This window comes from Anopheles ziemanni, chromosome 3 (genome assembly GCF_943734765.1).
Source record: "Anopheles ziemanni chromosome 3, idAnoZiCoDA_A2_x.2, whole genome shotgun sequence".
Lineage (NCBI taxonomy): Eukaryota > Metazoa > Arthropoda > Insecta > Diptera > Culicidae > Anopheles > Anopheles ziemanni.
Genome location: NC_080706.1, coordinates 72,843,155 through 72,867,754, shown reverse-complemented (window position 1 = coordinate 72,867,754; position 24,600 = coordinate 72,843,155).

Here is a 24,600-nt window from a genome sequence, read left to right as displayed (position 1 = left end):
GTCAACACCTGGCTGCGCGAGGCGGACGGAGAGTGGTATTCTGCCGGCATAGACAAGTTCATCGTGCGGATGCGCAAGGTGTTGGAAGAAAATGGCGATTATGTAGAAAAGTAGCCAAGACCTTGGCCTTTCCAACGGTGTATCGCTTTTTGTAAATAAATGTCATTTTCTATGAAAAAAAAAATTGGAGACCTTACTTTATTGTCAGCCCTCGTACAAGTCTCCACCAACACTGTTGCTGACACAGGTTTGACAGGTGCCCTTGAGACGAACTAATAAAAAAATATTAGAAACAGGTTGAGCAACACCAACTACTACAATAAAATATGCAATCGAAAAATGCCGAACAAAGTTATGGAAAGGAAAACGTCGACCTCGAGGGACTAGCATAGGAATTGAAAGTCAAGAGCTATATTGACAGTAGAAAATCCCGCAGGTCGGCCGGGAGACCAAAACGTCACTGAGGAACGCTAACATACCATGACGAGAACGCCATTTATGGTGGAATAAGTTCTACCTCTGGTTAATGATGATTATCGATTTCACGAACACGGCCCTGAACGTGACCTGGCATAGCTCATAGGAAAATTCGGGGAAACAGTGGAACCGGACGATTGTAGAGCGATCTGGTCAGAGAATGTGGGATGGTAGTGCGAGTCGTGGAGGAAGAAACATAAATATCGCTGTATTTATGCATGATTCTGATATGCATAAATACTGCTGCAATTGAACGAACGTTACTTATTTAATTAAAATCCATTAATTAAGCTGTTGAACATGTTGAATTCCTTCGAGCTATGTATTTCAAAAAAGCCCACTGTGTACATTTAGTTATATGAAGCGAATTAGAGCTAGAGCTGGCGTTCTACTCGTTGTAATAAAAGAGAAGTCCAGATAAAACACTCGTACTACAGTCATATAACTTTAACCTTAATTTACTTGTTTTACTTTTGGTCATTCTAATTACGATTTTTTTTAAAATGCACATAATTTACTGTAAACGTTGTGAATATACTCTTCTACTCCAATATAATTGCGGAAATGTGTAGAAAAAACACAAATTGTAGCTTGTTATGGAAATTGCTGATCTTAATGTCCTTGTTCCTGACATTACGACAGAAAACCAAAGTTTCTTGAACACGAAAGGCCATGCTTTGCATGTAAAGCCGCTTTTTCATGTACGTTTCACTCATTTGCTGTTAATTTATGAAAGTAATTGAATTGAAATTGAACAGAGACATAGATTCGGTAAATTTCAGAGCATTGTTTGGGTTTTAGCTAACAATCGCGTCTGGTTTCGAGAAAATTTTCTTAGTTTCCAACATAATGTTGATGGAACATATCTTGCTTCAATACGTCTCATGTTTTTCGATTCATCTACGACGTTCAACGTGTGCTTCGAGAAGAAGGGAGTCCGATTCAGGAGTAGTTGAAGCTATGGCACGGAAAACTTTTTATCACTCCTCAAGCCTCTCTTTGTGTTTCAGCCTACTGACTCACACACACATTTCAACGTCCTTCGACGACGGCATTCCCTTTAACTTTTCTCGTTAACAATCAATAGGACCCTTGTGGATCGTAAGAAAATCCTTTTCAGCCACTCAAACTCGGACACGGTGTCTGCATCCTTGTGCAGCTACTCAAGCCACGCTGACCTTCTTCATAAAATGGCCAGCATGTGAAGCGAAACGAACCATTAAACGAACCGAAGCTTGCACGTATATTTAAGTTTTGTGCCTCGTTTACAATAAAAATACTCCTGAAAAAGAATGAAGAAAACGAAGAATCTGCAAAAGGCACACCGACGCCCTCATGGTGGACACGAGCTCACTAAGGCGACACAATGTCCAACCAGTGATGATGATGGTCAGAACTCCTCAGGCAACGTGCTCCTAGTGGACCAAGCAATTAAAACTATGACACGTGCTGAAGTCCACTCACCGTAAAAGGATGAGGTTGAGAAAGTGGGTAAAAGTTTCCTGCGCACGTTTTCCTCCAGCGGTGATGCTTCATTTAAACTCGTTTTCCGCCAGTCACGATAGTTTTACAATCACCCACGTTGATGAGAAGTCAGGAAGGGTCCAGAAAGTGCAATTTAAATATTAATAGAACTCTCACCATACCTCGATCCAGCGAATTCTGCTGAAGTGTTAACGAAGGATTGCCACCGATTATTTGTCTGTTTTTTTTTGGTTTTTTGAAAAGATAAAGGAAAGGAATAATTGAGAAAATGACAAATAAAAAAGAAATATGAAATGGATAGAGATTAAAAGTTCGCAAACATTATCCAACCCAGAGATTAATCTCTGCAGTTAGACGGTTTCAAGGGTTTTCTACGATGAAATTTATCGACCATCGCCAAAACCGACCCTCGGTTGATGATTTTCTTGGGTGATCGTATTTTGTCAACCAACCGAACCGGAAGAGAGTGTTTTGGGAAAGCAACAATAAAAAGCGAGACGGGAACCCTTTCCACAAGGGTGATTGCACAAACATCACAATCGAAATGTAGTCTCACCAAGCCCGGATGGAATGACCGAGAAAAACTATTTGTCCCAAGTCGGCCGAAGCCCCGGGGATAGTTTTCCGAGGACCCAAAGTATATCTTGCTAACCCGTGAGAGAGGGGAAAAGGATGATTCCAGACAAATGTCTTCATCCCGTAAGGCAGCTAGCGGTTTATGGAAGGTTCAAGAGAAGAGGACGCGAAGAACGATAGGATGGAACATGGTGTTGAACCATATTATGGTTAACCCGCAGTCAAGCAGTGGCCTCTCCAGTCGGCTGGATCTCAACTCAACATTGAGAGCAAAGAGTCTAAGGTTGCTATAGAAACGTCTACAAACGTATTATCGTTTACAACATGGACTTTATACGAAGTCATCATTCTCATCGTTACCAGGACAGCAGGATTCTGCGGTTTTCGGCGTGTTGTATGTTCACGTCAAAGAGTGTTTGTGATCATCTCAAACGAACCATACGAATGTAATGAAAATTTAGTGCACAAGGGCAAACCTAAGCTAGTAGAAGTAAGGGTAAAAGACAGCCATGGGTGTATAACGTGCATCTGTGTTCAGCATCTACTTGATGTCCTTTGCTTGAGATCAAAGCAAAAGAACAGGAACAACCGCAATGCACACTTGCAGAGTCATAAATTTTCCAGCCACGTTAATACAGGATGACAAAAAGTTGCATGAACCAACATGTTTGCAAGTACCAGCAGATGTTGGTGAGAAATGAGAAGGCAACCAACTGAAAATGAAGCAGTCTTTTATGGGATCGGGATAGTGAAAACGAAACCAAAAAACATTTTTAAATGAATTCCTGTTCGATAATAAATTCCATTTTATCTCATTGTAGGGTTTTATTACATGTTTCGACGCTACTTTACTCCATCGAACAATTAACTTCTCATCCAGAGTACCACAGAGTGTCAATTTATCGGAAAACTGCTCAAACTAGTCCTATCATACTTGTATGTTGTTTGTCCAATACAGGAAAATCTCCGTAAGAAGATAAAATTGATGGACGAACAAGCCAAGACGGGTTTTTCTGACGAATTCTGAAGTGGTTCCTGGACAGAAATCAAAGCAGGTCATTCCACAAACCAACTCATCAACCGGTTTGAGTCAAGCTTGCACAATCGAATTCGTTTCCACATTTATCTTTCCTCGCCCATGCTTAAATTTGCCTCGCCACAGGAAGTCATTAGTCACGAGGCGTTTAAGGAGAAGTTATTTGACATGCTAATGCAAATTCAGCGCTTTTCGAGGGTGCCTTCGTCTGAATGGAGGATTCTCCCACACAGCGGAAAAGTTGTGCTGTGTCGCGCGAAATGATTTGCATAATTTGGTGTGTTTTACAAAGCATCATCTATGATTCATGGTTCGCCAGGGAGGCTCGAATGACCATCACAACATTGCTTATAGCTCGGTTTGAGATGTTAATGCCACTTGTGACGCTTCCGGGGAAAAAAGTTGCGAAAATATTACACAGTGAAGTTGTCGACCTGAAACGGAAGAAGAGTCTTCACAACAAAGTTTGCTCGGTTTTTCAATTTATCACTCCTTAGTATCAAGCTCCAGACAGTACTTCCTAAAGTTAAGTATCCTAACGACGCACGAAATTATCTCTTTGGGTTCATGCAGCAAAAAGCTTCCATCATTTTTACAGAATTCAACATGTGACGTATATAGAAACGAATTGATAGAACATTAAACCATACTGACGCTTATCCGAGCACACAATTTCAATCCTCCCACACTTTTTCAAAGATGGTTTTGCTACGACTTTTCTTAATTACTTTTGTGAAATGTATTTAAAACGAAGCATTATACTGAAGCCTTTCCACGTGCTCGGAAGTCGCTATCTTTGAGTCATTGTCAGCCACATCCTTTTCACTTTTCACGTCTCGTTTGGCCATCATCGCCGCTATTCGGTGTCATTAGAAGTCGGGCACGATGATGTCGCAGGGTCTTATCGTTGCTCCGGGGCGATGGTGACAGGATAATGTAACCGAAAGGTTAGCTTGGTCGAGAAGCTCGAATGGGTAAGTAAATTTAAATACCAAAGTAGATTTTATCTCCATCCACCACGACGTTGGATAACGTTTTCTCTAACCCCAATCCGTTTGACAGACATTAGGGCTAGCTTTAATCTCCCATTGGAAGTTCTCGGTGATGATGTTAGGCGCAAGATGATGAAAATGATTGTCCCAATAATTCCAGATGACAGAAGTTGTGCTTTCGAATAATGTTGAGGGTAATTCTAGCTAATTGAAATGACCAAACTCATTGCAGGCAGCGGTTTTGGAAGGAAGCTGTGAAGGAGCCTCTGGATGAGTAAAAGTTTTCGTAAAATAATCAGATCGCGTTGCTTCCAAACGACAAACTTAAACAAGGACAGGCTCCTTGCGGACAGGCAAAGTGTTAACTCCAGATATCAATTTCTACGAGGAATGGAGATTGCAAATATTTACTTAATATACTTAATACAGCGAATATTTAACCTCAACATTTCTTCCAACCAACTTCCGCCTATCGACGTAATGTTCGAGAAGTCCAGAAGCATAATGATTTGATTCTCATTGACACCGGCACGGACGGTTCATTCCTCACACCTTCACACTCATAGACGTAGAAACATTTCGCGGAAAACGATCGATCTCGATAAACCTCTCGTCACACCACCGTTGGGTCAACGGCTTTTCCGGTGACTGACAGGGATCTTCCGGCTTGGAGGCTTCGGGGAAATTGATCTATTCACAGCCTAGCTTCAAGTTGCTTCTCCACAGACCACCGGAACCCAAGCTTGAAAGCTGGCAGTGGCAAGATGGTGATGTCGATCCATCAACTTGCGCCATAAGCCTCAACAAGGGACGATGATGGTGAAATTAATTTAACCATTCTCGAGAAACCGGAGCCATGTCGCAACCGTCCGTTGATTTTTTTCCCGGAAGTATCATCATCGAGTACACATCTTCAGGCGTGAATCTCCTACCAAGAGTGCAGTATTCGTAGAATTTGTTTTATCGATTGGATTGAAAAGCTCATGTGTTTAAAAGAATATCAGTCTTTCATGAAAGTACGATTGGAAATCGCAAACTGGATCAAACATATTTTCGTCTGTTGTTTAACTTGTTCAGAACTAACAAATGAACAATCTTTCGGATGAAATCAATAAGTTGCAGCGTCACTATGATTCTACGTACGCAGCCAGTTTCAAGAAATGAACGACCATACGCCTCCATTATGTGTTTTAGCTGATTTTTATTCATTTGCATACCAGGATAAAAAATACAAAAATCCAATCAAAATACAATAATTAACTAGAATCTTAAATTGATCACTCTAAAAAAAAATAAAAAAATCCATGTTAATTTTTTCTGCCGAGAGTAGAAATGCGACATGATTTTTGCAACAGGACACCGTAGTTCACTTGAGTTAACGCACTGCTGCGGGTGTTTGAGTTTTAAAAAAACTTAAACTTTATTTCCTACAACATATGTGCGGGTTAATACCCAACTATCGTGTTCGGATGCTGGATACCAACTGATGATCGGTTCGCGATCTGGATCGTTGGTTCACGGTCTTCTGATTCTAGGTGGTCCGCGTCGCTGCGGGAATCTGCAACTCAGCATAATGCGGGCGGTCCGCGTTGCTATGGGAAGCTGCAACTCAGCATAATGTTGTGGTCCGGGGGCCGCGTCTCGATGATCGAATGTTGACTCACAATGTATGCTCTGGCGATGTCCACAATGTATGCGATGGCGTTGTCCACAATGTATACGCTGGCGTTGTCTTGACTCCTCCCTTCTTAAATGACTTTGTCCTCAAAGTCTTGTTGCTGCGTGGAATGATGTTGGTCTGCTTACGAATGTTTCTCCGCGTTGCGGTTCTTGGTTTATGTTTACTTTTACCATTCTCTTTCGATTGACAAATAAGCAGATTACGGTTGCGCATATGAATAGTAACATGAAAGTTCCTCCGAATGCATGAATTTTCCATTTGATGGAATTGTTTTGTAGATTTATACTTTGTAGCGTTTCTCGATGTTGCAACGTAAGATTGTTTAGATATTCTATCGGTGGTCTGTCTTCAATTTCGCTTATGTTGACTTTTATTCCCGCTGTCGAGTGGTATGGTTTACCGGGAATGATGGCTTCATTGTTTGAATAAATTTCTCCGTTGATGATTATGTTGCAATTTTCAAATTGTATCAAGTATAACCCGTTCAATACTTGGTTTGCATTACTGCAATTTGATGAAATTTCTGCGATGGCATCATTAATGAGAATATTGGCGTCATTAATGCGTTTCACCAATCCTTTCGAGTAAAATTTTTCGTATTGACATTCAGCGTCTTCTCGTTTCAGGAGTTTTTCTATGCATTTGGTGGGTTGTTGCAGATTTACTTGTTGGCATATGTAGAAATCTTCCTGCTCTTGGCATCTTTCCGTAATTTCGAATACATGCGTTCGATTTCGTATTATGAAATTTTGTTTTACGATAATCCGTCTCTCGTGCTGGATTATGGAGTCAATGTATTCGTATTCGTACATTTGTGTGGTTACTTTGGGGAACTTTAGTATGTAGATAATATGCGTTTGGTTTACAGCAACTTGCGCAGTTGATTGCCCTAGCAATTCTTCTGGAGTACGGTAAGTAATGTTGTTACTCTCTAGGAATTGGGCTATGGAGTTTAGATCATCTAGGGATAGTAGCTTGCTGCTTGGAATCCCGTGTTTCGCGAGTATGATGGCATCTTCAATTACTTCTAATTTTTCTTGTAGCATGTTCATGTTTGATAACAGGATCAGTTGACGAATCTCTGTCTGGTGCGTTTCGTATCGTTGATTTTCAATGTTGATAACCGAGTTAGCGACTTCTGTTATTTGTTGGATTCGTTCATTTAAACCTTGGTTGATAACTACTTGTTTGTTGTTTTCAGCAGTTAGGGAGTTTATCGTTGAGTTAATAATGTGTAGGTCGTCGGCGTCTGGATTTCCTGCGATCCATTTCCAAACTTTTCCGATCGTGTCCCATCGTTTTTCTCTGTTTGTAAACGGTCTAATCTTTCTAAAGGTTTCCTGTAGCGTTCTAGCTTTTGTATTAATCAAACTTTCAATTGATGCCGTATAGATTCCATTTGGAATTTCTTCTAACGTTTTTTCTACTGCTTCTTTTATGTTTGATAAATCGATTGGATGTATCGTCCTTACATATCCGATTTGAACTTTAGCTTTACTTATTGGTATTATAGCTAAGGGATTATTACTTAGATCATATATGCTTATATCTGCTACAATAAGCTTGATCAACAGGGTTGTAATCACTCTGTAACGATAGTTAAAAGAATTTCAAAGAGTGTATTAATATTTCTTCCTTATTTTCTTAGATTCATTTTGTGTATTTTTCGATTATTTGAATCGATTATATAAGTTGGATGATTCTCCTTTACTTTTATTATATTAAAACGACTTTCGCGTTTATTATTTGTTTTCTTCCTTTCATATACGTATTCGCTTTCTTCATAGTCTTTATATTTTTCATCTTTGATTTTTTCATCATTCTTTTTGAATATTTCGAGTATTCTTTCATTTGTAGCTTCTCTTATTCTTGCTCTTTCTTGTGGATCATCTGATCGTTCTCCTACGTACACATTTCTTGGTGTATCCTTTATAAATGAGTGAATAGTATGATTATATTTATAAACGGCTTGTTGCACTAATGTTATGATACTCATTTCTGGATTGAGTTTTTTCGTACATCTTGCTATTTCTCTGATAGTCGAATGGCATCTCTCTACTTGACCATTCGTTTCTGAACGATTAACTGGAGTTTTGAAGATTTTGACTCCTAGATTTAGTATTGATTGTTCGATTACATTCGATACAAAAGTACATTCGTTGTCTATAACAATTTGGGCTGGCAAGTCCCAGTCATATAAAAGTTGTAGTAATACTTCCTTTATGTCAGCGATTGATTTCGATTTTATCGGTCGAATTTTAACGTACTTTGAAAATTTATCGATTGACGTGATAAATAAAAAGTTTGCGTTGTATGCAAATATATCAATATGAATTAACTCTCCTGGATATGTCGGTATTGGTGTTTTTACTGGTATAAATACTTGTGGTTTTCTATCGTATTTTTCGGTTTTGCATATCTCACAATTTTTAACAATATTTTGAATACTTTTTCTCATTCCGGGGAAGTAGAATTTTTTATGAATTGCAATGAATTTTCCTTAGCGTTTCTGTGTGCAAAATTATGGATATTTTTAATCTCTTCGATTTGTTTTTCTACGTCGCAAAGATCTTCAACTTGTATTTGAGAAAATCTAGCTTTAACTGTTTTTGGATTGTAAAGGTTTTTATAAACTTCTTGGATAATTCCCATTGTTTGTTCATCTGTATGAATTCCATTAATTACGTTTGGATTAATAACTTTTTTGAATTTATCTTTGATAAAATCAGTAGTAAAATTTGGTTCGATGAAAATATGCCTTTTAAATTTCGGGAAAGGGCTTATTAGTTCGGAAGAGGAATTAGTTCCGATTTTAAATATTAGTTGGTTGCGGAAAACATTAATAGGTGCTTCTGTTGAAGGGATATATGAATTATCGTCTTCATCAGCTGAGTGCTGGGTTGGTGTTAGTGAATTAATTTGTATTCTGGATAGGGCATCGGCTACGACGTTCGATCTTCCTGGTTTGTAGCATAACTGGTAATCATGTTCCTCTATGAATGATTTCCATCTTTTCAGCTTTGCGTTGTTGTTCTGCGGTGATAAAGCAAATGTTAATGGTTGATGATCAGTATGGATATTAATTTTCGCTCCGTATATGAAATTTCTCAGTGTGTGTAGTGCCCACACGATGGCAAGCATCTCCTTTTCGTTTGTTGCATAATTTTCCTCTGTTTGGGAAAGAGTTCGGGAAATGAAGGTTATTGGTCTATCTCCGTCGTGGCATTTTTGTGAAAGCACAGCTCCTAGTGCTTTATCTGATGCATCTGTTGTCAGTTCAAATGGCTTCTGGAAATCTGGAAAAACTAAAACATCATTAGAAGATATTATGTCTTTCAAGGTTTGGAATGCGTTCTTTGCATTTTGATCAAATTTAATTGGAACATTTTTTGATTCGTTTTTTGAAATTTGGCGATGGCCATCCTCCCCTCTTAGGAGTTTTGTGATGGGTTTTGCCAAGTGTGCATAGTTTTTAATAAACCTGCGGTAATATCCTGACAGTCCTAAGAATCTTCTCAGTTCTTTAAGGTTCTGTGGTTCTGGGAATTTTTTTATGGCTTCAACTTTTTTTATGTTTGGTTTAAGTCCTTCACTTGAGACAATGAATCCGAGGAATTCTACTTCTGTTTTTAAGAATTCGGATTTGTCTGGCTGTATTTTGAAATTTGCGGCTCGCAATGTGTCTAAGACAATTTTCAAGTTTTGCAGATGTTCTTCAACTGTTTCACTAAATATGATAATGTCATCGATGTAAACGTGACATATTTTTCCTATATGTTCTCTCAAAGTGTCGTCCATGACGCGTTGGAATATGGAAGGTGCATTTTTTAATCCAAAGGGCATGCGTACGAATTCATATTTTCCATTGTTTATCGAAAATGCAGTTTTTTCGATGTCGTTCTCCGACATGGGTACTTGATGAAATCCTGATGCTAAATCAAGGGTAGTGAAAAATTTATTTGAGCCTAAATTGGCTAGAACAGTAGATGGATCCGGAATAGGATATTTATCACTTATTGTTTGAGTATTTAATTTTCTGTAGTCTATGACAAGTCTATATTTTTTTTCATTGGCAGCGTCCAGTTTTTTTGGAACAATCCACACTGGTGCATTGTATGGGGATTTTGAAGGTCTGATAATTCCATCATTTAGTAGTTTTTCAATTTGCCTGTTAACTTCACCTTTAAGTGCTTGGGGATAAGGATAAGTTTTACTGTAGATTGGGGATTCATTTTTTGTCCTTATGGTAGCTTTTACTTGTGAGGTGAAAGGTAATTTAGAATCAGGTGGTTGGAAAAGATCCTGATATTCCTGTAATAGGGTATGTAGCTGTATTTTTTCGTTTTGGTTGAGATGACTATCGCGGATATTTATTTTATTTACTTCCTGTAGTTCATATTGTTGTAGGGGTATTACATTTGTGCCGTCAATGATTAATTCATCATTGGCTGTGTCAATAACTGCTTTGATTTCTTTCAGTGAATCGTGCCCTATTATGGCATCGAATGATTTCAAGTTTTCAAGATGGTAAAATTTTAACATTTTATCTGAAAATGGTTTGAATAGTCGAGCTTGTGAATAAGCTTCGATTTTTATGTCTCCTGCTACAGAAGATACATAAAATGGTTTATCGATTTTATGGGAAATTTTAGCATGTTTCGGGTGGATATAGTTTTTATTAGAACCGGTATCAATGAGCATTTTTAATGGCTCCGAGGCGTTACCGTAAAAAAGAAAATAAGGCAACGCCGAGTTTAGTCTAAAAAATTAAGTTCTGCGACTTCGACAGTGTCACTGAAGTTGCATCCTTCTTGTTTTTCGATGGTTCGGAGGTATCTCTCGAACGATTGTAATGTGTTGTTATCTATTGTGTTGTTCGCGGGGTTACCGTTTTCGAATTGTTGTGGCGGATTGGCATCCGTTATGTGGTTCACCGTATTTGAGTGTTCTGGCTGTGTTTGGATATTGTTGACCCTGGGACGTTTTGGGGGTCGAACGTTGTTTAAGTTAGGGCGGTTTCCATAGTTCACTTGTTGTGTTCTAATGGAATGGTCAACTTCCATAGGCTCTGGTGGCGGTTGACGTTGAAAATTGTTAAATGGTTTTTGTTGGTAATGTTGGTTGTTCTTTTGGGCGAAATTATTAAAATTTCTGTTTCCTGTGAACGGTTTGGGATGGTAAGACCTTGGTGGCGGAGGTGGATTTGTATATCTTATGGGCGTTGTTGGCGGTAAGGGAATCATATTCCTTGGTGCCGTTGGTGGGATATATGGCCTTGGTTTGGTTAGCATTTTTCTACACTCAATATTTTGAAATGAAATGCAGTAGCTGTACGCTCCTGCAAGGGATGTCGGTTCAAAATTTCTAATGAATTTATAAACGTCTCCATCTAGTCCTCTCATGAAAGCATCGATTGCTTTTTTGTTGTACATTTCGATTAGAGCTCTTGAGGCTTCGGGGTGTGTGAATCTTTCGTCAGTGTTTATTTGATTTGCTATAAGCGAGAGCAATCTATTTACTTCGTCGTAGTATACTTCCAATGAGCGGTTCTTCTGCTGCACGCTCATAAGTTGGAAGTCTAATGTTTCCAAATCTCTCTTTTCACCGTAACACGTGACCAATGTTTTTTTGATCAGGTTCCAATTTATGCCTACGTTTGAAGCAACGAGTGAATCGTTCGCTTCACCGCGGATTTTTCTGCGAATGAATTTGCAGATCATATGGTATTTGTTTTGGCGTTCAAGTGTGTCTGTACTTTTAGTTTGGTACAGTTTTACCAAGCTGTCTACGTCACTCAACCAGCTATTCAGTTCGCTGGGATCCCCAGTGAAATTTGGTAGATCCTTTACCAAATCAGGGATTTTTTCAAAACTTTCGGGATTTACACTTGTTCCATCTGGCTTTGTAAAGTAAAGCGGTGGATCGGAATAATCGATCTGAGTGGGGGCGACATTGCACGCTTCGAGTGCGGCAATGCGGTTAATAATTTGGTCAAGGTCTGGTCTCGACATTTTGAAGGAAAAAGATTGTAATGAATTTATAAGATCCTCCAGGATTTTTTGTTTGTTTTAACACGTTTTTCACTTCACTAGGTAATTTTACTTAATATTTGTTAATCGCGTTTTTGTAATCACTTGATTTTTGTTTCACAATTTTGTGTTTGTTTCACAATTTTTACTTACTGTTTTTTTTGTTACTTACAGTACCATACGCATCCTGTATCGGGCGATGGTTTTATGATTTATGATGCTCCTCTGACGGGCGTTGTGTTTTACTGCTCCTCTAGCGGGCGTAGTTTAGTTTCTGGAAAACCGGCTGTGAATGACTTCCTTCTCGGTGTAATGGATGGCTCCTTTTTGTCCTGTGTGAGCTGCTAACTGCACAGGTGACTCGGGATCCTTTTTACACGGCTGCACTCGGCGATCAGGAAAGTCTTTTTAAGTTTGGGATTCGGTGGTAACTATCACTCTAGCGTGGTTACTTTCACTTTCACTTGTACTTAATTTCACATAGCGCGGTCCCTATTCGGGCGCCAGTTAACGCACTGCTGCGGGTGTTTGAGTTTTAAAAAAACTTAAACTTTATTTCCTACAACATATGTGCGGGTTAATACCCAACTATCGTGTTCGGATGCTGGATACCAACTGATGATCGGTTCGCGATCTGGATCGTTGGTTCACGGTCTTCTGATTCTAGGTGGTCCGCGTCGCTGCGGGAATCTGCAACTCAGCATAATGCGGGCGGTCCGCGTTGCTATGGGAAGCTGCAACTCAGCATAATGTTGTGGTCCGGGGGCCGCGTCTCGATGATCGAATGTTGACTCACAATGTATGCTCTGGCGATGTCCACAATGTATGCGATGGCGTTGTCCACAATGTATACGCTGGCGTTGTCTTGACTCTTGCCTATACCAAAATTAACTGTGACACTCAAACAAACACATACTATTCTCATTCAGTTCTTTTTCTGGAGACTGAGTTCGTACTCGGTTCACACTCCGTTTGGAGCGGCACCAAATCGTATTCTTATTCGAAACACTCTTTCTACTTCCTCTACACAGCTTACTCAAGACCAAACTCTCGAGAAGCCACACCAAAAACTAACTTGAAGCAGAACACGACACTAACGATGTTGCCGATTCATTGTTTCTTTTCACCAACCACTTACACCACGTGGCGAGATGGTTTCAACGAATCGTATCGTATGGAGCATGTTTGTGTGTGGATTGAGGCTTTTCGTAGAGAACTTTCAGCAAATGGAAACGGATGTCAAAGTATTTTTCACCAACTATTATGCTGTTAATGAAGTGTGCGAAAGTCTCCTCGAAGACATAGAGTGTCTGTGCTTGCAGAAAATCCTTCCTCGTTTGTAGGAGGGCGTTAGTGTAGACGAGGTTTAGGGTTTCTTGGTTTCGCCGGCATTCATTAAATGTTCGAAACACGCGGAGAAATTTCAAGACAAAAATATCCGTTCAAGTACCTCTAGAGTATCCGGTTCCGGAGTATCTCATTTTGTAAACAATCATCTCATTTTCAAATGACGTGACTATCTTCTTTTCCTTCTGGAGAATACGTTGTCGAAGAGTATTGAGGTGTGCAGGTCTCAACCGCACAAAACTTCTTATCACACTCCCAAAGGTCACAGTTGGGTTTTTGAAGAAAGAAATACTCATCACCTACCACTACTGATAGAATGCCGGTTTTGAACAGAGGGAGAGTTTTGAGTTTTCAAATAACCGAAAATATCTTCTGAATAATAGCACCCGGTGGAATATTAGCCAAACCCTCAGGGGCATCTCTGATATTATGAACGCCGTGGGTCAAAACACACCGGAACTTTGGTGGTCGAAGAAACTGTTGCTTCGAAGTTCGGTAGCGTCGATGAGCTCTTATCACTCCTATCGATTCTGTCAAGATACCTTTTCTTTCATCACGTTTCCACTTTTCCACGGAATACCATTTTTCTTTACCACCACCATGTTTCCTAGACCAGGGGTGTAATGACAAGATTCCTCGCGTTCTTTTCCTTTTCTTCCTTTCCTTCATCGTTCCTGTCTTCGTCTTCCCCAATCTGCTCTTCTCAAGTATTGCTGCCATCTTAATTCAGACTTAGCTTTTTTCATACCACGAGTGTTATATCAACAACAGCTGACACTTTCCCGTCGCAACTGTCCATAAAGATTGTCCTCGTGAATTGATGTATCCATGCCCTCCAATCCCTCCATCCTAGTGGATGAAGCAAACTTATCATGAGAGTTTTCGTACACTATCGATTTTCCCATCGATCAAACTTGGTTTATTCCAGAAGTAGTGAGTAGTTTTTTGTAGGAATGTTTTCGTACAATTACCATACATTCTACTGCAGTCATTTTTTTATCACTACGGCATATTCAATTTATATTACAATTTAGAGAACGATTGAATTTGGCAATTATATTGCATTGATCTATTTCATTCACATTTCCTTCTGCACACGTTCTAAAAAAGCTGTTTTGTAACAGATTTTGTAGACTGACGTTTGCATTTATTTATTTACAAACTGCTTCTGATTGCAGGACTCTTTTCTTCTAAAATGTTTGAAAAACATTTTATATCCTTGCGGCATCCGTGGGTTCTGGTTGCAAATGGTGTAAGGGCAATATTGGCAAAAAACGTGCTACCATCAACTGACATTAGTGCAAACCCCATGGTGGTAAAAAATTTATCGCTAGCGGTTGCCTGCGCACGATACAATAAAACAGCATCCCAAATGATCGGCATTAGGTCCTAATGGGGCATATTTTTTCATTCATTTAGCGTTGCGGGAGGTGCTTTGCTATCAGCTCGAGGAAAATAAAAACCATCGGGCAAATCCGCTCAAGCACAAACAGACGCTCAAACAAAAGAAGATATCCTCACTAATGTTTGTTTTCAGCGATTTGTAATGAGAACTTTATCCGAAGACAAAACAGCCAAAAAAAAGACGTCATCGGGCGCTTTGTTGGAAAAAGTGCCCTAGGCACTGTATTTTTTTATTAACTGCACAATTATATGGGTTCTGTGCGTATTTTGAAATATAAAAGACAAACGAAGTACATCATCGTTAAAACAGATTTAAAAAATCAAAATCTTTCAGTACCTACGTATTGAATACAACTACGTAGAAATAAATGATTTATTTCAAGTACAAATTGACAAGTTGACTATTGAAAGCCAAGAAATAGTCAGTAAAGCATAAAAAAACACGTTTACTAAAAAAATTATCCCAAGAAAACGGAGCCTCTTTCGACGGTAGAAACGCTGATCAAAGTATCATCAATTTGAACGACTTCATCAAAACACACAACGAAATCGATTCGATTCGTTCGGTTAGGGCCTCTGTGCAGAAACGGAAAAATGGCACAAAATAAACATCTCCCCAGTCAAACTACAAACAATGGACCGATGGCAGAAATACCCGCCAGCACTCAGATACGGCCGATGGCTGCGAAATAATTCGAACGATTGCATTTTGGTGTGATTTCAAATTAGTTGCTATGTCTACTTCCGTACCGAGGCGCGACGATAAAGAACAAAGCCTCGCCCAAGCGAAAGAAAGCCCAATTAACTCAATTGAGTCTATTAATCAAATTTAATGAAGTTTTCCGACAATTTACGACCGCACCGGGAGCCCACGGATGCCATCAGCTACAAGCAGGATGAAAATACTTTTTTTTCTATCGTTTCGTTAGTACTGAAGCGAGCATGGTTTGGTAGGGCTGCTGGTGATAGGACCAAATAAAATAAGAGCAACGATTGAAAAACGCGATTGCGGTCGAGTTTGAAACCGTTATACGATTGATATTAAAGGGCGAATCAAATAATTTATCGCATCGGAACGTGATTATTTCTTTGACCTCAGCAAAAGGGTGAAGTCATTTTCTTACGTCATTTTATTGATGAAATTTTGTGTTTTCTTGATGTTTTTAAATAATAGCACAAACATATTAGTCGACAGTTTTAATTAATACCAAACTACGCAAGTTCTTAGAGACACAGTTTTATCACTTCTAAAGCTGACTGTTGAAATAACTGGAACCTTTTTCAAGCAAACCAACAAAGAAAATCAAACATGATGGAGATAAAAATGATACTTCCACGCCTAAAGCAATCGAATCCATACGGCAATCACTGCCAAAAGGACACTTGTTGCAACGATTTTCGTTACACACTCCGTTGGTCCGGAAAAACACCCCACGGTGAGTAGGTGATCTGCCCATTTTCCAAAATTCATTATTTTTTTTTTGTTGAACCGTTGCCAACCGTAACGCATTAACTGTAACTTCGCACGAAACAAAGCTTGAAAAGGTGAGTCTCTGGGGTAACGAAACGTATCCGGCTTCAGGTGAGAAGCACCCCGGAAAAACGAATGAAAAATCATCATCGAAACGACAAACATAACCAACAAAACAAGTAAAAGAAACTCTCACCCGACGTGAATGGAAGTGAACACGTTTTGTACTAAAAGCACATCGCGACAACTCGTGCCCGAGAGGCGTTCGGGAAAACGTCGTGAAAATGGTGAGTTCCACATGAACACAACTTGCCATCACAACTAGCTCGCTTTTCCACTACAAAACAACGGCACTGCAGCCGCTTGCCAGTCAGTGTATATTGAGATCGCTTCCGAAACGGTTCGCGCCATCTTGGATTTCGTAATCGGCATGTTTTGTGTCTTACGCAGGGTGAATTGATTTTTCTTGCACGGAATTGTGTTTTTGTTTCATTTTTATTGTGAATCCTTGATCGATATGCAGCATAACTAAACTTAACATATTTTGGTTTTTCATTCATGTTCAAGTTGGTTAAGAAGTTCTGCAAAATTTCGACAAATGCGTACCGCTTTTCTAGTGAATATGTGAATTTTCCAGTTGTGCTTATAAGAGAGTGGTCGAAAATAGAAAAATCGTCAATTTTGATAATCATTGTGTGCGGTGTTCCGTTGTGTTTCTTTGCCATATCGATGGATGTCGGAATGTGATAAATTTAACGCGCGCAATAAAATGGAAAACCTTTTCCCCGATGACCCAACACCAGGTGCCTAACAAGTCTGTGAAAGGAGAAAGGTTTGAGAATAGGTGTGTCCAATAAACCGTCCCGGGAGACCGTCAGCGTCCTTCGCACCATTCGAGGTTCCCTCTCTCGGGTCGGAATAGATAGAACCAGTGAAATATTGCTACCGGTTCCACACGCGAATGATAACATGATAAATTGGTGCGCTATTATTACCATAAGCTCCGGTGTATGTGTGCGGGAGGGTTCCTTCGGCAATTGTAGTGGTGGAGAAACTCATAACCGGTCAAGGATCACCGGATACTCCCTCCCAAGTGGGTGCAAACAGCTGTGAATGATTCTCACCCCTCGCCATCCTCGAAGGCTAAACAAAAATACGACGTCCGGGAAATTGGATATACCAAGAAACGCTAAAAAACACTCTACAGTTTCCTGATAAAGCGACCCATCGAAGTGTGACCGATGATGAAAAATTCTGTTTTAATTCAAGGGTGGAAAGTAATTAGTTTTTTCGAAGAAAAACTCCCCCACCCGTTTCAGAGAGAAAATAAAATTACGGTGCGACAAATGTAGGTATTGCCGGCACTCCGGAAAACGTCGGCAGCGGGGGTTTTCCACGTGGTCGTTGTCCAATACTTCTGCGTACGGTATATAGTTGCTTCTAAGTGTGCGTTTGAAGCGTGGCGTTCTTGGAATACTTTAAGGAATGTCCGTGAGGCGAGCTTTATCAAGTCAAGTTTAATGCTATACTTTGGCGCATGTGCTAACGGAAGCTCAAACAAAAACAAGCAAGATGATGGAAAAAGAAAACTATAATAATATAACCCTGAATCGGCATTCGTACATCTGTGGCTATCAGTTATACTCACCTGTATTGGAGACAAGTTTCCGGGCTTACATACCGAGTGGAAAGTGACATGAATGGTGCTTTGCCCATCTAGAATATCTCTACCCCATTCAACTTACGCACGGCATTGCTTGTATACTGTTTAGCCTGTTAGAAGTAACGGAATTTTCAAAGCTTTATTAAAAAAAGGTAAGGCAAACTTCAGCTCCACCAAGTATGCTTGGGAATTTTGGCACCTTCTTCTTTTATCTCCTTCGTGATGTTGCTATCTTCTTTAAACATAAATAACGACCATCCCGTGGGTCTCACATTAAATGAAAAAAGAAAAATGAAAGTATCAGTTCATACATACACAAACACAACTCTTGCTTCACTTTTGACAAGATAAAGCTTGCTCGCTGCTCGCTTCAGGGTTATCGTCCCACCCCATGCCCGCATTATTTCTTATCCCAACAACCGATCCTCCATCCATTTTCCGACTCGGAAGATACTAACGACGCCGCTGATGATGATGTTAGGCGGATCAGGAAAATGATGCTGGCATTGGTTTACCGATGGAATTCAACTGACATTCGTTACAGTGACTGTGATTTTACATTATCCTTATATACTTGTTCGGCCTTCTTACTGTCTACCGCATGTGATTTCTTCCTATGTACAAAAACGTTTTTGAAAACAAAAAAAGGCGAATGGGTGGAACAGCCTTAAGTTAAGCTAATTCGAATCAAATCGATCGACCCACACATTTTGCCACAGAAAGCCTATCCCGTTTAGGGAAAACTCCAGCAACTCATGGCTTCCGTTTCCAATAAACCAAGAAGATACCGTTGTTGGCAACGCAGGAAGACATAAACGCTTTAAAGGTCCATTAAATTACCAACCAATTTCGTGGAACGCAGCTGTCAAGAACCTGATTCGCGGAATGGCTCATGGAATTTAGGATTTGTTTAATATTTCATCACGTGCATCCCTCGTGGCAGTAAATCGAATCAGCTGTTCACTATGGAAACCGAAACAGATGTGTTTGTTTCTGTGCAATACGTTGATGCATGTGTAAATATGTTGTTGATTCCTAGTACGCCATTGTTTGTCTGTACATGTCGTGTGAATAATGCTAATGGATATTGTATCGGTTGTGTTTAAAACGACCAAATGCGTAATCGTTTTTAACCTTTAACAAAATTGATTGAAACAAAATCAAATTCTACTGTTTTGATTAAATCCAATGCTTATTTGAGGTATAATTGAACTCTATCGCTTGAAAATCTGAACTTAATTTCTCAATTTTCAATTTCAAATTCTGGGAAGTGAAATTTTACGACAGGCTATTTCTTATTTTGTTTTTATTTTTGAAGTAGTTTTTAAGCTTGCTGCTACAGCAAACATATAGCTAGATGGTATTACATCATCGGCATAACACATTATTTTTATGTTTTGTATGTATGTTTTTATGTTTTTATGCTTAAAATCGATCGAAAACTCTCAGTGATGGCAGTTTGATTTAATTTTTGTTACTTCCCAAAGGCGTGAAGGGTTGATTTTCCCAATCTCCCTAATAACCGCAAAACAATTTGTTGACCTTTCCGGTTTTGTTGTAGGCATTATTTTTCCACCGTGTTTCGCTATCAGCCTTTTTTGTTTTAAATTTTATCTTGAGTTAAAGGAGAAGATTGAGCGCATTGTGGCCAAAGAATAAAGAGCAAAATTGCACTTTTTACTCTGCTATCCCTTCGTAATTCTCTTTTGCAGGCCTTCGTAACCTACATCAAATCCGTCCTTCAAAAGGTTTTCGCCCTCCGGGGGTAAACATTGGTAAGCGTCTGAACTGTGGATGACACTTCGTCAAACTTGAGGCTTTTTGTTCCTAAAAAACTGAAAAGGATTTGAGGCTTCCTTACGGGTTCACTCTTCTACACCCTAAACGAGAAGAATATTTTTGAGACAAAGGTCACATAAACGGAGAACTCCCGAATGATCGCATGTTTTTAGCTATAACGGTTGAATCATTGGATTTGTTTAAGACATGCTAGCTTGTCTACATGCAGTAGCTTTAGTTTTAAGTCAGCCTGTCATTTGTTATTTACAACATTTTTAAAACGATCATTGATGTTGGTCAGTTAAATCCAAGTTATGATGATTGATGATTGTTAAAAAAATGATAAACAATGCTTTTGCTTTGCTAAAAATATGGTTTTTATTAGTTAATTGTTGTTACAAGAAATAATATCAGATTCTAAACAAAAACACCAATTCAGCATAAAAACCCAGTTTAGTGAACTTATTTCCAAGGACCAGTTCCGTCGTAAAATTACAAGTTGAATATTAAATCCCCTAAGAGCAATCTCTAACATCTCGTGCAGAACTTAAATCGTTCGAAAAATCTCCCCGGATCTAGAGGAAATTGCTAACCATAGAGGAGAAAATTCCTTCCTGTACCCGTAACTTCCGGAGCAAATGGAGCAATAAAGTAGTTGAAAGCAACGAGCCCACATAATTCAGCAGTTTAAGGATAAATGGCAAGAGAAGGTAAGCTGGTTTTCAAAAGCTTCCGATAAGATTCCTCCCACTACAAATATGAACACCAAAATTTTCAAAATGTTTATTTATTCTACAAAAATCTACAAAACTATAGAAGAATGATTACGTCGGATGAATCACAGAAGCGGTTATAAAATTATTGATATGTTTGCAATAACCCGATACATCAATTACGGGAAGAACGAAATTCAATACCACCGCAGGATCTCAATATTATTGTTTTCAGGCGGTTTTGGACGGCAAACTTAAACGGAAAGTTTTGACGGAAATTGATTCCCCTGGGCTCTTTTCCATTCACTTTGTACCCTTTTCCTTGAATTTCCTCGTGTGATTCTTTGAATTCCCTTGGGCGATTCATTCCACTTTCACTTTCTTCTACCTTGGGGTGGATGGTGTCTTCGATAGAAAGATACGGACTCTTCCTCATGCTCTCCTCAACCGAATGGAAACTCACGAACATTTGTTGTTACGCGACCCGTTCGAATGGAAGCCCAACACGAAGGCTCGTTTTTCGAAGAAAGCCTTGGATCCGACAAGTCCCCAGCAAAGGAAAGTAATACCCGGCGTTATGGAGCATCCCCTCCCCCTCAGTAAACACTCTTCGTAGACCGTTTGGCTTTTGGAGGCCTTTTGGGATTCTCATCACGAGACGGATCAATTCTTCGTTAAAGTTTAACATGTTTCTCTGTAGACAAAGTTTATAAAAATGGAGGAGAAGATGAAGAGACAGCGAAGGAGATTTTGTTTTAGCATAGCGATGTTGACCGTATCAGTCATATGTTCATGGTTCTCACATACTTCTGAGGTAAAATTCTAATAAAATACCACCAGAAGTAGTCAAAATAAGGTTTTTCAGACTTTTCTGGGGTGCAAATTATCATGCAGCTTTTCTTCTGAAATTTTTTTATGTGGAGAGACTTCCAGTCTTGATGAGTTTCGTGCCCTGTTGATGGGTCTTCATGGAACGATACCTTGGTTTGGTGTGACCGTGGCTGTGATAAGGAAAGTTTTTGATGGTTTAGGTGTGGTAAAGAAAGAAATTTATGCGGTTTAACATTACTTCTATATAATTGATTTCTCTTCTCCAATGCCATCCAAACTCTCTGCAGTTTTCTTGTTCACTTCTTGAGATTGTCAATTACTTTTAAAGAGAGAGTTTTTTCTTCTTTTTTATTATTTTATTTGTCATGATCGAAACAGCTGGAATTTACCTCTGCTTTTACTACAGGTTTGCTCGGTACAAAAGGTACAAATTATATAACTTCCAATTTCCGATAAAAAAACACCTTGCTTCTTCGTCAGTCGTAGTGTTTCATATTCTCTGTTGCATTTTATGCAACCTTTATGCCACAGAAGCTCTCGTACATTTCCACGATTAATGTAAGCAAATCGTCCAGCACGGGCCATAAATCCAATTTTGCTCATAAATTTCTCCATCAAACTCGATCATCCAAATTCTGGGTCTTTAGATGTCCTCGAAGCTACGCTTATAGTACCGCTGACCACTTTTAGCGTCTCATCACCGCAGCGTTTTGTTTTCTGGGAGTCAAGTTGCTGTAACTTGTTTTCAGATGTAACACTTGTTTTAAACTCTCCTTATGAACGATACGCCCTACCGAATATTAAGAACGCTTTTATACTGTTGGAAACGTTTTAAAAAACGCGGTGCTTTATTGGCGTATGTACACTTCGAGAAAAAGACGCGTGGATTCCTATCTAGTTTTAGTTATAGCCGCATCTAGTTTTAGTTACAGAGTTATCGGCCAGTGTTACTTTGTAACACTCCTTCTTGTAGTATTTACGTTATTTTTTATTCCTTTAACATGTTTTTTTTAGCTTAACCGGCTGAAACGATTTTTATTTATCAGTATGAACAACTTCGTACCAATCTATGGTGTAACTTCTGGTTTAACTATTGGGTTCAAATTTAAAAAGTATAAAGGGTTTTAAAAATCCAAATTTAAAGCTAACGAAAAATGAAACATTTGTTTTCTAACAACACGGAATGTAATGGATTTAACTAGAAAAAACTATGCCACTTATGCATTTGGTAGCGTGATCCGATATATGCTTAGTTCATTATACGCTACTGGCATCCTTATCGTATATTGTTATTAGAACCTTGACCATGATAAATTGTTCCTCCCAGTCAAACTAATCGCCGTCCAATCAGGCAATCAAACGCTCTACACTCATCGGATTGCTCTATATCATATTGTCGTCCTTTGAGCCATCGAGTGTACCGACCTGGTACTGCATCCAATACACTTGAACATGCAGTCAACATGGTGCATTGGACACGATGGGATATTGCATCCATAAATCTTCTCGGAGCCAAATGCAACCGGACAACTGGAGCTCACTGCCCGGTGGATACTGCGGGTCGAACATCCAATTTATCGACTGCCGAGCAGCTCTCGAGTCACGAGCTTTTGATCGGATGCAACCCGGACAACCGAGCATGAAATCAACCGACATGAACTTACCAACTTGCAGCCGTTTGATATGTAATTTGTGTTCCCTTTCGACAGTGAAATGGAATGCTATTACATTCGTTCGGACATTGACGGTTTGAAGGCAACGGGTTCCCGGGGAAAAGGACAAATCTGATCCTACTCTGAGCCTGATGTCAAATGCTGTCTGCGTTGATGCAATGAAATGGAAGCCGATGGCCCGGTACCGATGAAAAATCTGTGCAAATTTGATGCAATGACAGCAAACTTCAGACGGTTATTTCCAATATTTCGATCATTTTCTGTTAAGGGTTAAATCCAACTGCAGGTCAAAGATAGATAAAAGATTTTTTCTTATTCGTAAGAAGTCATCTGCACAAACGCTGAGTAAAGAAAAGCGTTTTCCAAACTTCATCGCGTATGCATATTTTATCTCCTTTAGCCAGGGCAATTCCAACATTTCACATCGTTCTTTTTCATCGAAATAAAATTTTAAATTTTGATATAAAAACATCACTAGAACATGGTGTTATCTACGTCTCCATAACTGATACTTCGGACGACAAGATGTTTACACATTTATTATGTTTGTGATGAATGACTCAAACTTTGCATCAACTCCATCATGGAGTCGGACGAGATATGCCGGCTATTTGATGGAGGAAATTTAACACCATCTTCCTTCACCATTCATCATCGCTAGCGTGCCCCACTGGTTGTTTTTCTCGCAAGACTCGTGCAACGGGATGAATGCCTTCACCTAAAGCACGTGAGCGTATCGCGAACACTTAAAGATACGCTTTTATTAGCCACTCCGTATGAAACGGGTTTCCTTTTATGTTCTGAAAAGACTAGAAGAATATTTGAGATACTACGATGCGCCTACGTACACCTATAATATGGAAAAGATAAAGGATAGGGTAGAAGGATGTTGAACTAAGGCGTTTCTGGTACGGTTAAACAAAGCTTGAGCGTTCGGAATAGTGTATTATCGATTGTAATTAAATCAAAAATCTAATCGCAGATTTTGTCTTTATTTATTTGAACCTAAACAATTGTATGATGTCATGTCTCAGAGAATGTCTGCCTAATTACACTTTTCTGTTACGAAGTGTTTTGGTTGTTGACTTTTTTGTATAACTTTATGATTTGGTAAACCTTTCATGACATCAAAGCGCAATGAAAACCGGGTGGAAAATTATTCAAAGTCAAAAGTCTATTTTATCTTTCCAATGTTTTCAGACTCTTGTTGCATGGCTATGAATCGAACCACAAATAGCTATCCTTTGCCCGAATTTACCATTCTTGTTCACTTGCTACTATAAAGATAAACCAGTAAAAAAAAGTTGACGAGTGCTTTTGTTAGCCAAATAATTCATTTTCATATTCTAACTGTTCATAAAATACGAAAAAAAGTGAATCGGACACCGTGGGATGATAAAATCAACCGCAGCTAGAAAAGATACTCTCCACCAGACCGCCCAT